The sequence below is a fragment of the Paroedura picta genome, chromosome 9 (assembly GCF_049243985.1).
Source record: "Paroedura picta isolate Pp20150507F chromosome 9, Ppicta_v3.0, whole genome shotgun sequence".
NCBI lineage: Eukaryota > Metazoa > Chordata > Lepidosauria > Squamata > Gekkonidae > Paroedura > Paroedura picta.
Window position 1 is genome coordinate 14,257,897 of NC_135377.1, and position 15,151 is coordinate 14,273,047.

A 15,151-nucleotide genomic window follows, 5' to 3' on the forward strand; every position below is an offset into this window, starting at 1 on the left:
CCTTGACAGATGGAATCTGGATGACGGCTGTTTTGTTAATGGAAATAGGGGGAAGAAACCTGCTCTGATAAGGACAGAAATAGTATTGTTTGCTTTCTTTGCTGGCCCCACCCTGGTGGAATGCTCTCCCTAATGAGATCAGGGCCTGCTGGGACCTCCAACAATTCCAGAGGGCTGAGAGACAGAGCTGCTCCACCAGGCTTATGGTTGAAGTAAATTTTGGCCTCCCTTCCCAAGGACCCCCAACTCCGACCTGCTCGATATAACCAACCACCCTCAGTAAGGTTTTGAAAGAGACGGTTTCAAAAATTATTTATTTATTTCAAAATATCATGTGTATTTTATTAGAAGAAGAAGAGTTGGTTCTTATACGCCTTCTTTTCTCTACCTGAAGGAGTCTAAAAATGGCTTACAGTTGCCTTCCCTTTCCTCTCCCCACAACAGACACCCTGTGAGGTGGGTGAGGGTGAGAGAGCCCTGATTTCCCTGCTTGGTCAGAACAGCTATATCAGGGCTGTGACCAGCCCAAGGTCACCCAGCTGGCTGCATGTGGGGGAGCGCAGATTCAAACCCAGTTTGCCAGATTAGAAGTCCGCATTCCTAACCACTACACCAATTATGTTGTTACCTGCCCTGAGCCAACTGGGAAGGGTGGGTTATAAAATCAAAGTTTATTATTATTTAATATGATTTAGAAAGCACCAAGAAAAGACACTTTGCTGCCCTTTCATGTTTTGAAGCTGCTCTGTCACCCCCCCCCCGCCACAGTTAGCAAATGTTTTGCAATGGCCAGCAATAAAGACTTTCATTTGCGATCCTTACATGTATAAAAATGAGAGATGTGCCAAACCTGCTATTCCATTTTTACATTCACAGTTGATTTTTGTGCCCCTTATACTTGCTGAATATCTCCGCTTTGATCTCTGTATGTTCCGCGGCCGGGAATAAAAGACCGTATTTCTCACACAAAGAAATGACAGGAGTCTCGACTTGCCTAGTTATGTGCTTAGCTTATCAGGGAGAAGCCTGTGGTCTTGAAGCCAGAGGTCATCAATTCTATTTTCAGGGCTGGGATATAAAAAATGTGCCTGACAATCCCTTGTCATAGGCAGACTTGGGCAGATGAAGATCTTTACAACAGCAGGAATGGTGGCAGCCTACTCAATGTATGCACACACACACACACACCGCTGCATAAAGGAGTTCATAGTATGTCTTAAGGGAAATGATGTGGAGATGAATACCTAGAACTTGGCTTTCATTTTGCTCACATTGCAGAGATCTGTGTCTAAACTCTGCAGAAATCTGTCATGGTTTACTCCTAAGCGTTTTTACTCAGAGGTAAGTCCCCTTGAGTACAGTAGACTTATGTTCTGGGCGTACGCTTGAAAGGTGTATCCATCCAAAACTGTCCCTAAAGCACAGATAAAGACTTGATACTTTTGCTGCTCACTATTTCTGTCAGGCAGCTTAGAGCATGTAGCTTAATCTTGTCAGGTCTTGGAAGGGAAGCAGGGTCAGCATTTGGATGAGAGACCACCAAGATAGGCCTTGCGGAGGAAGCCAATGGAACACCATCTCCGTATCATCATTCATTTTGAAAAACCAATGGGGTCTCTGTAAGATAGCTGTCACTTAATGGCAACTTACACAGACAGGGAGAAAGACACCCTACTTAGCCCTGACCTGGTAGGTCTAGGGTAGTCTGATCTCATCTGATCCCATAAGTAAGGTTGGCTCTGGTTAGGACTTTCTTGAGAGACTATTAAGAAGGCACAGATTGTTACACAGAGGTAGGCAATGGCAAAAAATCTCTGTGTTGGGCATCGAACTCCGGAAGAGCAGGGCCTCCTTAGGAGGTGGCTGGGCGCAAGCAAGGCCAACCCGCACAGAGAGGCTGGAGCTCACAGGGTTAGGTGGCCTGACGTGGGCCAGGGAAGGTTTGCTCCTTGCCCTGGCATGACAGGTTGGAACACTTCCTGGAGTGGGCCAGCAGCAAGGGAGACCCACCTTCCCAGGGGTGGAAGTGGAGGGCTCTCTGACCTTGCTGCTGGCATAGGTTCATGGTCAAATTGACCACTTAGTCAGGCCCCTCCACCCCGTGCCTAGTGGTGCCAACATCTGTACTATTAATAAAGCTGTGGCGATTTTGAAACCAACAAAGAACGTCAGTGAGAGCCGGCTTGGTGTAGTGGTTAGGAGCGCGGACTGCTAATGTGGTGAGCAAGGTTTGATGCCATGCTCCCCCACATGCAGCCAACTAGGTGACCTTGGTCTCGCCACGGCACTGATAAAACTGTTCTGACCGAGCAGGGCTCCCTCACCTACTTCACATGGTGTCTGTTGTGGGGAGAAGAAAGGGAAGGCGAATGTAAGCTGCTTTGAGCCTTCTTTGGGTAGAGAAAAGCGGCATATAAGAACCAACTCTTCTTCTTCTTCTTCTTCTTCTTCTTCTTCTTCTTCTTCTTCTTCTTCTTCTTCTTCTTCTTCTTCTTCTTCTTCTTCTTCTTCTTCTTCTTCTTTTAATTCTGACTGCCTGCCTGAATGGCCTGCCTGCAAGTCAATATCGATCATCTCCCTACCCCCACAGTTGCTAGAAAGTAGATCATGTGCTGAAATATAAATCCATATTTTAATGTTGCTTATCCATTTATGAAATGAACCCATGACGTTCTTCAGCCATTCGGGAACTGCATTTAGTTTTCAGTGTTATTTGGGCATCAAAAACTCCACATTAGATGCATAATTATACATATTAATGGTATTCATTGTACTTTTCAATACATATTCATACACAACATGCTCACATGGTAGAAACAATTCCAGAAATTCAACAGCAAAAAAGTAGACTCAAACTGTTGACAAAAATATAAAGAAATATTTATAAAGGAATAAAATTAGGGACTTTTGTCCCACCCTACTTTGACATTCAGGAACTTATAACTGGAGCTCATGTGGAACTTTCTCTGCTTCTGATTCTATATATTTTCATTTTTGAGAACTGCATCATTACCATTGTTAAAACTTATTTAAGGTTGATATTAGGGCTTCTGTAGAAAAATGGAACTCTGAAGCGTAGTACATAAATGAAACTGGACATTTAATCCAGTGATCTCTTACGCCTTAGATTTCATACCTCTACAAAAGCAGGTGGGTTTATCAGTTCTTTGGTGAAGTAACACACGCAGTCTTGTTTCACCTTGATCTTTTCCAATAATTGGAATGAGAAAGCAATGTAATGTATCCATATGGCCCTATTTCGGCATGTTTTTAATATATAAAATGTATTACGAGGTTGTTGATGCACTTGTCAAAGGAAGGGCCACTGATAATCTTTAATATCCTGCTTTATAACAAAATCATCATTACCAGAATCTTGCTCTCCAGTATTTTTTGCTCCATATTGTTTCTGAAGCGTATTTTTCAGATAAGACATCCATCCATGTTCCACAGCTAATATTAGGTCTATTGGGATAAAATGCCTTCCCGCCAAGTCTTCTGACCTGTCAATCCAGTCCCTGGATTTTATTACACCGTGTTGTTTTGCTGTCAAATCGGAACCGATGAGATATCTATGGCAGCCTTCAGGTGCCCACCCTGCTGGTGCAATCTCTTGTTTCCATGTTAACACTGACCCCGGAAGGATGGCTGAGTGCATGAAAGGAGGAGACCTCAAGGAGGAGTGAGGGAGCAGTGTTAGCAATCCAGCTTCTTTTTAGACTCCTCCTTATGTTCCTGTACAATCAGCCTTCCATGTCCCATCCCACTTAGTGAGCCTTGTGATTACACAGCTAGCAGTACACTATAGTTTCCCAGAAACTTTGCTTCATGGCTGCCTCATCCATTTGACTGTTCCTCGTCTCCTCGGCCAGGCTGTTCCACAAAGTGGGAAGCTCAAGAGAAAATGCTGAAATACAGGCAGCTCCTGCTCTGATCCTTTTGCAGGTTCAGGCCCTCAGAAGACATTGATCAGATGAGTACAGCTGTTGCAGAGGGACATCTTTCATGACGGACTTTGTAGGTGATAGCTAATGCACTGAACTGAACCCAACCTGATAATGAACCAATGGAGTGACTACAGAACAAGTGTGATCCAGGTTGGGAAATTCCTGGAGATCTGTAGGCTACAGCCTGGTGTGAGGAACGTGGGGTTTGTGGAGGGAGAAATCAGAAAGGGATACAATGCCATTGAGTCCACCGTCCAAAGCAGCCATTTTCTCCAGCGTAACTGATCTCAGTAGTCCAGAGATGAGCTGCAATCCCAGCTTTACATGAAGGTTGGCAACCTTTTGATTATGGTTGCCAGCTCTGGGTTGGGAAATACCTGGATATTTTGGGGGTGGAGCAAGGAGGGGCAGGATTTCTCCAAAGAAGCCGTTTTCTCCAGGGGAACTGATCTCTATCACCTCTTGATGAGCTATAAAACTGGGGATTCCTAGGCCCCACTTGAAGGCTGGCATTCTGGGGTTACAAGGTTGGGGTTCGGAAATACCTGGGGACTTTGGGAGTATACGATACGATAACATTTATTGTATGTAGCCAAAGGCCATTACAAAACACAATTAAAACAATATGGCACAAATATAAATAAATAAAACAATATTTCTCCAATATTGTGTACCTAAAATGTAAACATGGACTACTAAGTTACAATAAAAGAGATAAAATGGTGTATCAAGGTGGAGGCTCCTGTAAAAATGCATTACCTCGAATCTTCCTGGCAGCCAGAGCAAAAAGTGCCACCCTATAAGAGATATAGGGGTCGACATCTGATAACAGATAGGTGACTTTGTTAAAATCAGAAATAGGGTGAGAGTTTGGTAATAGCTTGGCAAGGAATTTGCCCCTGGGTTCGGAGTACAGGGGACAAGCCAAGACATAGTGGGGCAGGTCCTCCACAGATGGATTTCCACATATGCACAGGCGTTGGGCTGTGGGTATTCGGAGATATCGCCCAGAGAGCATGGCTGATGGCATCATTTCAAACCGCAAAGATGTTAGGGCCATTCTAAGATTACGTGTCGTTATATTTACTAAATATGATGCTCTGGAATGGTCTTTTTTAATTGTTTTATACCATGGGGCTGCTTGTGATAGCTGTATTGAAGAGTGGACTTTGGGAGTAGGTGGGGCAGGGAGGGACCTCAGTGAAGTGTAATGCTATGGAGTCCACTCTCTAAAGCAGTCATATTCTCCAAGGAGACTAATCTTTTTCACCTGGAGATGAGCTATAATTCCAGGGGATCCCCAGGTCCCACTTAGGATCTGCCATCGTTATGCACTGTATAGTATGCATACTCTGCCTAGCTCCTAATAGTCATAAAGATGTACTGTACTAAGTGGAGTTTCTGCATTGTCTTCAAGGGGAGACCTGGGTAGTGTGTATTACAATAGTCTAACCTCAAGAGTACTGTCACATGGATCCATGGAAGAAAATGTTTTTTTGCAGCTAAATTGACATACTTTCCCATCAACGAGGGTCAGCTGGACCCAATTAAACATGCACAAGACCTTCTCCGACCTTTACCTTCCGAACCAGCATCATCTCCACCTTATCACAGCTGCACCAGGGCCTCTTCTAGCATGCAGTACATTGGACTTTGAAATAATTTGCTCTCGAGCTTTCTGAAAATAGCCCTTGTCAAGGGTTGCAGAAAACACAATGTAGCTAATTGACAGGCAAATGCCGGATTTCTGTTTCCAAAGCAATCCATTTGAGAGCTGTGGTATAGGTGCGGTTAGAATTAGCAACAAATTAATGGGGGGGGGAATTTAATGGCACTTAAAGCAAATTCTAGCATTTTGCAAAGTAATTACTATCTGCTGCATGCACTTTTAACTTCGGGGGGAGAACATATCACGTCACACTGCATCAATCTCTCCCATTTTGGTATTATGTTTGCAGTTATTATCTTTGCATTTTTTTATTTCATAGTTCCAGTGGGAAAAGAAATCACAAATGTGGGAAAAGAAATGACAAAAGCCACCCTAGAAGACAGATTTCTTCTTTAAACCACCAAGATGACTCTCTAAAAATGAACTCATTTCCTTTGGCATGAATGCCTTGATTTCCATAGACCAACTTTCATAACAATGTCAGTTCCCATTTTTGGTTTCTTCTTTGCTTTACAAAGATTTCTGTTAATTGGTTATTTATTTCACAGTGTTTGGTTTATAATCAAATCATCCAGCATGATTTGGTTTACAATAAATCTAAAAATTTAAACCATTTGACAATAGAAGTTATTCAAATCTAAGCTCAAAATCAAATTGGCAAGTTTCCTAAGCAAGGAACATATGGTTGCCAACTCTGGGTTGGGAAATACCTGGAGATTTGGGTGTGGAGTCTGGGGAAGGAGGGGTTTGGGGTGGGTCAGGACCTCTGCAAGGTATAATACAAGGCCATAGAGCAGGGGTAGTCAAACTGCGGCCCTTGAGATGTCCATGGACCACAATTCCCAGAAGCCCCTGCCAGCGAATGCTGGCAGGGGCTTCTGGGAATTGTAGTCCATGGACATCTCGAGGGCCGCAGTTTGACTATCCCTGCCATAGAGTCTAAACTCCAAAGCAGCCTGGCCTGCTAAACTCCAAAGCATTTTCTCCAGAGGAATTGATCTCTTTTGGCTGGAGATCAGTTCAAATTCCAGACCTCAGATCTCCAGGCCCCACCTGGGGGTTTCTAACCCCACAGTAGCAAGATTGGCAGAATGATCAAAATAGAACATCTTCATCATCATAATCATTAAAGCAATAAAGAATAATTAGTTGTCTAATATACAGTCTAAACATAAGCTTAGTTATTTTAATGCAGTCTTTCTCAACATTTTTTTACAGTTGAGAAACGCTTGATACATTCTTCAGCCTTTGAGAAACCCCCAAAATGGTTCAACCATGCAGGATATGGTTGGGAAGCAGAGCTGTGCACAGGTCCACCTGGGGTCTCTCCCCTTCCCACTCCCTCCAGGCCCATCATTGGCCATTTTAGGGGGGGGGTCAACATGACCATACATGGCCATATCACCCAATAAATGTTTAACAAATTTAAAACATATATATTTAATTAATTAGCTCCCATCCATTCAGGAATCCCTTCCAGGGCTGTCAAGAAATCCCAGAGTTTCCACAAAACCCTGCTTGAGAAAGCCTTCTTTAGTGGTTTTAGAGCAGTGGTCCCCAACCTTTTTATCACCGGGGACCACTCAATGTTTGACAATTTTACTGAGGCCCGGTGGGGGGGGGTAGTTTACTCCTCCACTCTCAACCACTGCCCTAACGCTCTCTGATCGCTATGGTAATGTTTAAACATCCCTTCAAAATAAGATACAGACACGGCACAACAATGAACATAAGGAACAATTTATTTTCATGGAAATTTTAACTCATGACAATAACAAATCAACGGGAACGCTGAGCTCATCTGGGAGTGATGGGAGACAATGACACCCGAAGTGTGTTGTAAAGGGCCAGGGGGGATGAAGTAAAGGGCCAGGGAGGGGGAGAAGGCGTCCTTCATGGCCCACCTCCAATTAGTTGATGGACCACATGTGGTCCGCAGCCCACAGGTTGGGGATCGCTACTTTAGAGGATTGTTAGTCTGGTAAGACTTGAACTCACTGTAAATATCTGAAAGCACAACAAAAACAGCATGTTTTCACACAATATTATGGGGAAAGTCCTGCTTATTGTGGAAGTATTTACGTGTGGTACACAGAGCTGAGCAGCAGCATTTGTTGGGAGCCTCATATGGAGAAGAGGAACACTGAGCACTCTGTTTAAGTGTTTAAAGGCCAAGACCAACACCTTGAATCAGGCATGTCAACACATTAGCGCCCAGTGACAATGTATGAAAGAAGTGCTAGATTATTGCAATGACTTACAACCATCAGAAGATGTGAAACTGCATTCTGAATTGGGGCGATTTCTTGGATTGTATTGAAGGACTGTATTCTAATCTACAGTAATCTAACGTACTGTATTCCTCAACTACAATAATCTAATCTAGAAGTTGCTGGAGCATCAATAAGAATATCCAGATCCAATCTACCAGCAGTGGGTGTTGCTGGTTCACCTTTTAAAGAAAATTGAAAGCATCACTGTGGGACATTGCTGCCACCTGAAAATTTGGGAGCAATGCTGGACCAACAAAAACCCTGATTTCTAAGGGGAACTGTGGGTCTTATCATGTTTTGCCAGATGAATTTCCAGCATTGTAAAAAAAAAAAAAGCCTTAGTAGGTTGACACATGCAAATGTATGGAATCTCAGTTCATTAAGGTTGTTTGAACTTAAATAAGCCTCCTCCTTGTGAATACACTTTATTTAAAAATCATATCTAAAGTATAAATATTATAAAATAAGTGTCAAATGCTTATCCTATCAGCAGCAGCAGCATCAGAAGAAGAAGAAGAAAAAGAGTTGGTTCTTAAATGCCGCTTTTCTCTACCCGAAGAAGGCTCAAAGCGGCTTACAATCTCCTTCCCTTTCCTCTCCCCACAACAGACACCCTGTGAGGTGGGTGAGGCTGAGATAATCCTGATATTACTGAAGAAGAAGAAGAAGAGTTGGTTCTTACATGCAGCTTTTCTCTACTCCAAGGAGGCTCAAAGCAGCTTACAGTCGCCTTCCCTTTCAGTTTTAGCAGTTCCATGGCGAGCCCAGGGTCACCCAGCTGGCTGCATGTGGGAGAGTACAGAATCAAACCCAGCATGCCAGATTAGAAGTCCGCCATTACACAGAAAACATGGCGCCATTACACAGATGTCCGCTATTACACATTGAAAAGGAGCTTTACCGGAGATCTCGGGGAAGCATCTACAAGGAATTACCATTACATAGAAAACATTGCTAAAGACGCTTCATGGAGTTTTCCAGGAACAGATATACCCTTAGCGCCCCACCTTCCATGATATTCATCCACCAAAAAGCATTTCCATGGAAAGGCAATGCTACCTAAGCTAAATATCTGGAAATATGGGGGGTGAGGCCTGTGAAGGGCTGAGTCTGTAAAGGGAGGGACATTAGCAGGATAGAGTGCTAAAGAGTCTACTCCCAAAGCTGCCATTTTCTCCAGCGGAACTGATCTTGGTTGTCTGGAGATCAATTGTACTGCAGGAGAACTTCAGGTGCCACCTGCAGAACAGCATACCTACCTTTTAACCACTACAGCACACTGGACCGGTTCTATGTGCATTCTGGCGGAATGAAGATTTGAATCTGTGTTGCCTGCATTCACATCGGGTATTCTAATGACGGCTTGGTTTGCTGTTGTGTTAGATAGAGGAGAACATACCTTTTTTTTTTCTTCAATTGAAGGGAGCAATGCACATCAAACTATGGCCTTTTTTCTCATCACAGGAGTCCTCTCTGCTTAGGTCTTTGGGGGCCCCTTTACCAAGACAGGAAAGACCAAGATGAATTCCAAAATTGTGCTGAGGGGTGTTGTGGAATGCAGAACGCTGACCCCTCTTCTCGGTACTGCGATGAATGGGTAGACGAGAAGCCAGCAAAAGAGCAAGGCAGAGCGAATGAGAAAGGGTTTGCTTCTCTCCTGAGAAGCCACCTCCCCTGGGGCCCATCGTCTCTGAGAGGCTGTTTAATTACAATGATTTTTAGTTTGCGCAGCAGTTGTGAGAACGCAAGCGGAGGATTTAATCTCAGGGACAGCATTCGTTTTCCTTGAGAGGTGGCAAAAGCCTCCGTTATGTTTGCTCTGCTTTTTTCCTCTCTCTTTTTTTTGCACAAACCTCAACAGCGTGTGGTCCTTTTATTTGCCATTTACGCCATGTAACGGTAATCATCTATATTGATAATCTAATATAAAAGCGGTACCCCATTCCTTTTAAGATGCACCAAAGGCCATCTGTAACACAGGGAGTCTTTGTTTAGCTGATGGGACCAAGCTGGCAGTCAAAAGCTGAAGAGATTGAAAGGGAGCTTTTGCAGGCACGGTTTTCTCCTTCGTGCCGACAGGGAGGAATGGAAGGAAACCTGAGATTTGCTCGTGCACCCTTCTGTCCAGCAGTCAGATGCCAACAGTGGGGCTACATCCCCACGGAGGAGAACGCAATTTCCACATTTCCTTTGCATCATCATCATCATCATCATCACCATCAGTAGTGGTGTGTCAGGGGGAAGGGATGCCAGTCTCCAGGTAGGACTTGGGGATCCTCAAGAATCTCAGTTCATCTCCAGGCTATACCAAACAGTTTCCTTGGAGAAAATGGAAGTTTTGAAGAGTAGAGTCTATGGCATTGAATCTCTTTCAGTGCCATAGTCTCCATCCCCAAATCTCTAGGAGTTTGCCAACCTGTACTGGCAACCCTACCCCCCATCCCCCACTGCTGGTGAGGGTACCTGTCAACCTTACAAGGGGGATACCAACATACTATGCATCCTTCCCTCAGAATGTCATGTTTGCCAAGTAGGGTTGCCAGCTCTGAGTTGTGAAATATCTGGAGACTTTGGGGTGGATCTGGGAGTGGGTGGGATTTGGGGCAGGGAAGGACCTCAGTGGAGTATAATGATATGGAGTCCACCCTCCAAAGCAGTGATTTTCTCCAGAGGAACCATTCTCTGTTGCTTGGAGATGAGATGTAAAACTGGGGATCTCTGGATCCCACCTGGGGAGTAGCATCCCTATTGCCTATCCTCGTCTATTCTAACAAATTACAAGCTATAAGAGGGATTTATGAATATGATCATTTTCATTTGTGTTTCTCTTCATACTGTTAGCCTTTTTATTTTGCATTGCTTTTGTTGAGGGTATTTCTGGTTGGGCTGTGATCTGGGTGGGCCAGGCTAGCCCTGTCTTGAAGGAGCGGACTCCCTTAGTCTTAGTTCTCTCCACCTGCTGATGTGTGCCATATAGTCTGCCTGCAGTCTAGCCATAGAGGCTTGCAATATGCCACTATTGTAACTACTCCTTAAGCTTTTGCACCCTGTTTCAATGGGGAAACTGAATCAGATGAATATTATATATTTTTATGAGCAATCTTCCCTAGGTGAGTCAGAATGTGTGCCTCATCCACAAAGGTAACCAATAACTCCATACTTTCAAAATGCTCTCTTATTCTGCAGCAGTATTTCTCTGGAGAGACTCAGGACCCAGCCAACCAAAAGACCCAGCCCTGGTTTAAGTTGGGGTTCAGTACAAGTATTCCCATATCTAGTCATTTTTACACTGGAAAACACACACACACACACAAATTATAACTATATAGTGTGCTATTGAGGAAGCCTAGAAATATAACATGAATGCCACTTCAGTACCAACTTATGACCTCTGCATGTGGTCATGGTTTGGGTTGCAAGACTGGTATCGTAGTTTTAATTTGTTCTTTTCCAAAACATAGGTAATGGCCCTTCAGATCCATTTCCATGTACTTTAGCCATTCGAGCTGCATTTTTAATAAGATTTAATATGTAATCCCCCAAATATCCACAGTTTTGACAGCAACTACGCAAGCTGTTGTGCTTGTCCACAGCCTTCCGATTCAGATTCTCTTCTCGTTTCTTGTGCGAGAGGTTTTGATCAATGGCTTTGGCGTCCTGTCTCCCCCTTGTGCTCATTTGCGTGCAGCTAAAATTGCCAGCCTCTCAAACGGCATTAGCTTCTTTGCTGGCCAAATATGTCAGGGCACATCTTGGCTTCACTCTATCATAATCTTGGGCTCGGTTTGCTAGCCTGGCCAAGGTTAATGGAGCTTATTTCCATAAGGCCCAAATGCGAGTGCTCAAAACCACGTCATCTTTTTATTCTTATATGTACTTGAAAAAAGAAAGAAAGAAACCAACAAACCACTGAGGGAGATGCATCGTTGGTGGTGGAAAAAATGTATCCAAGGAAATAGGCTTATGGTGACGTGCAGAGCTGTGTCCTTGAACTCCACCAACCAAAACAGATGAACCCAAATTGTTTTGTCAGCTTTCCATCGTCATCATTTCCCGAACAGATTGTTTGGCTTAATGAGATACGAATGCAACTCTACTCAGTCTACCTTGCATTGACCTTCAACAAGACTTGAACCCACCACAGCCATCTGACAAAAAGAGCTGCCAAAACCCAAGCTTGAGACAACTTGCTTGGAAAACTCGCCGGCTGTCTAATATGGAGCCAGCAATAGTCATTTGGATACACTCCCTTTCCCTTTCTGCTATTGAATGGCAGACTGGCATGTTGGTAGACGGACTCGCTTGCAATGACATTAAGGTCAAAAGGCATGAGAAACTGGGGATCAGATCCTCCCAGGCGTTATTGTTTTTGTAAAAGCTGCCATAAATTGCCTTGGGGCCTGATTCAGATCACGCTGCCCAGGACTGTGGGGAGAAGTGGTTGGATTCCAGCAGCAACGCTAAGATCCACAGAGTTTTCTCTGTGCACACTTTCTCAGATAAAATGTCATGGAAAAAAAAGTAATCAGCCCATTCTTATAGGCAAACTGTAAGCAGTGAATTAACATACAGCATAATGAAAACCTGTAACGGATTCCAGAGATAAATACGAGTAATAAGCTATGTGCATTTGTCTGGATTCAATTCTAGGGGGAAACAAAGGGTCTCAATAAATATTTACTTTTATTTCATTCGTTATTGGATTTCTATGACCCCCCCTCTCTCGGCACGGCCATCTGGGGTGATTTTGCAACAGACACACTACACAAGCATATTAAAACCATGTACCATTACAAACGTTAAAATATATCAAGTCACAATAGCTGTCCGGTGTCAACCAAACAGCTCTCTTCTGGTCCAGGACGGGAGAAGATGCTGGAGGAAAGCCCCAGGTGGTGTTCCATCCACTCATTGGCCTCAACCAAACACCTGGTGGAAGAGCTGAGTTAATCCCTGTAAGGCCCACAGCTCTTCTGGGAGGTCATTACACCAGGTCAGGGCCAAGACCAAGAAGGGCCTGGACCTGGTTGAAGCCAAGCACACATCTCTTGGGCTAGGGATCACCAGCCTGCTTAAACTGATAAACTGGAGTGCTCTCCAAGGGATTTAGTCAGTTAGACAGGAGAGTGTATTTTGGGGGAATTCTTTACTAGCATGCTAGTGAAAACCGTCTAAATAGTGAGTTACTTTTGACCATTGTGGCCCCACCCCTCACCCCCCATGCAACAGGATGATTTTTAATCCTGGAGTTTTAAGTGGTGTGTATTAGTGAACTTCATCTTTACAACAAAACAGGCATGAGCTCATGCCTTGAATAAATCTTTGTTGGTCTTAAAGATGCCACTGGACTCTGATTTTGTCTTGTTCTGCTGCTTCAGACCAACATGGCTACCCACTTGAATTCATCTTTACAGTATTAATATTATTTCATCTCTGCCATCGGTGCTAGAACTGAGAAAAAAACCCTTTTTGCTAACCTAAAGGATAGCTGGCGGTCATGTCAGTTGCATTCTGAATATTCAATGGAGACATTATCTGCCCATCCATCAAAGAGTCCAACTTCATAGGAGCTTTCAGTTTCAAAGGACCGTATCTGCCTTTTACCTGCTATGCATGTTGGAACGGAAGGCATGCCGACGTTGTGATCGCAACTGATGCGGACTGAAAGTTGGGCTTAAAAGCAGTCTTTAGGATCCCGGAATCCTTGTCACATCTGAAGTATTCCAGAAACTGTCAAGATAGCGAAAACTTTCCAAAATGTTTTGCTGTTTGACATTTTTTTTTTTTTACCTCCCTTTGGAATTCTTATAGACGATTCAGTCAGGGTCTAAGAATCAAGGGAATGAAAGAAACCCAGGTTTTCCCCACAAATACAAATGTGTTTAACCCCATCAGGGTAACATTTGCAGGAATGGGGCTCTTGCTCTAAGAACTTCTCAAGTCCTTGGTTTGGGGAGGGGCCAAGGCTCACCGACAAAGCATCCGCATTTCATGTAGAAGGTCCCAGGTTCAAACCCCACCATTGCCAGTTAAATAACAACAACAACAACAACAAAATGATGGGTAAGTGCTTTGAAAGACCTCTACGTGAGACCATGGGCTGCCCCTGCCAGTCAGAGCAGACAAATACTAATTATGATAGATCAATGGCCTGACTCAGAATATAGCAGCTTTGTGGGTTCATGCCTTGCCGTCTAATCCAACTATGGGAACAAACAGGAAACAGCAGGACATCTTCATGCTAGAAAAGCTTTAGTGCTGATGTGTTGATGCTTGTCTAGCATCTGTTAAAGGCACAAAGATTCCACACGTAAAAAAATAGCAAACTGCTATCTGAAGTACCTTGTATAGGATCTATGGCTGATTTCTGGCAAATAAATAAATAAATAATTGTGTGTGTGGGGGTGTTTTTCATTGTACAGAAGCAGATGTTAGATGTCCAGTAGGCTGTGTGGCTCATTATCTGGAATTTCTTTTGGGAAGTCTTATCAGCAGTTTACTGGTTACTATAACCTGCTGTGCCTCCTAATGAAAGGAAAGGAAAGAACAGATGACGTACCGAATACTCAGCAACTATATGAAAAGCTGAGTACAGACGAGAACAGAACTGAACAGCGTGCACGGAGACCACGAATCCACACAATCCTGTGCTTATCCCAATCAAGTTGCAGGTTTTGAGCAGGCAGTTTCTTTCAGTTTATTCATGCACTGTTTTTACCCCCGATACGTTCATAATCCGTCTTTCTGAATTCCCCATTTCTTGTTGTACCTTTTTTAAAAAAGCGTATTCTCAGCCTCTCTCCAGAATCGGTTTTTCCTCTCTCAGCCTCTCTCCAGAATCAGTTTTCCCTTTCTCTTCCTCTTTTGTTTTTCAGCCTGAGCACTCCTCTTTGAATATTTTGGCCCAAAAGCCCTATGAAATGTTTGGTATTAGCGACACGTTGCTTAGTGTTCTTTTGAGAACCAAGAGCTTATTGAACTGTATTTTTCAAAGTCTAGAAATAAATAAATAAGGCCATATTACTTGCATTTCTATAGCACGGCTGAAAACAAGTAAACCAATTGAGAGAATAATTTACCTCATGACATCACTAATAGCTTTCAAGAGGCAGCTAATGCGCTGCGAATGTGTCAAAGTGCCACAAGGCTATGACTCACCTCACTTCTCAGGGGGTTTTTTTGGTACAATATCTCAGATTTCATCAAAGACAGACACTGGGAGACTGGCAACACTGAAACAGGACTTTGTCTACCGCCATCAA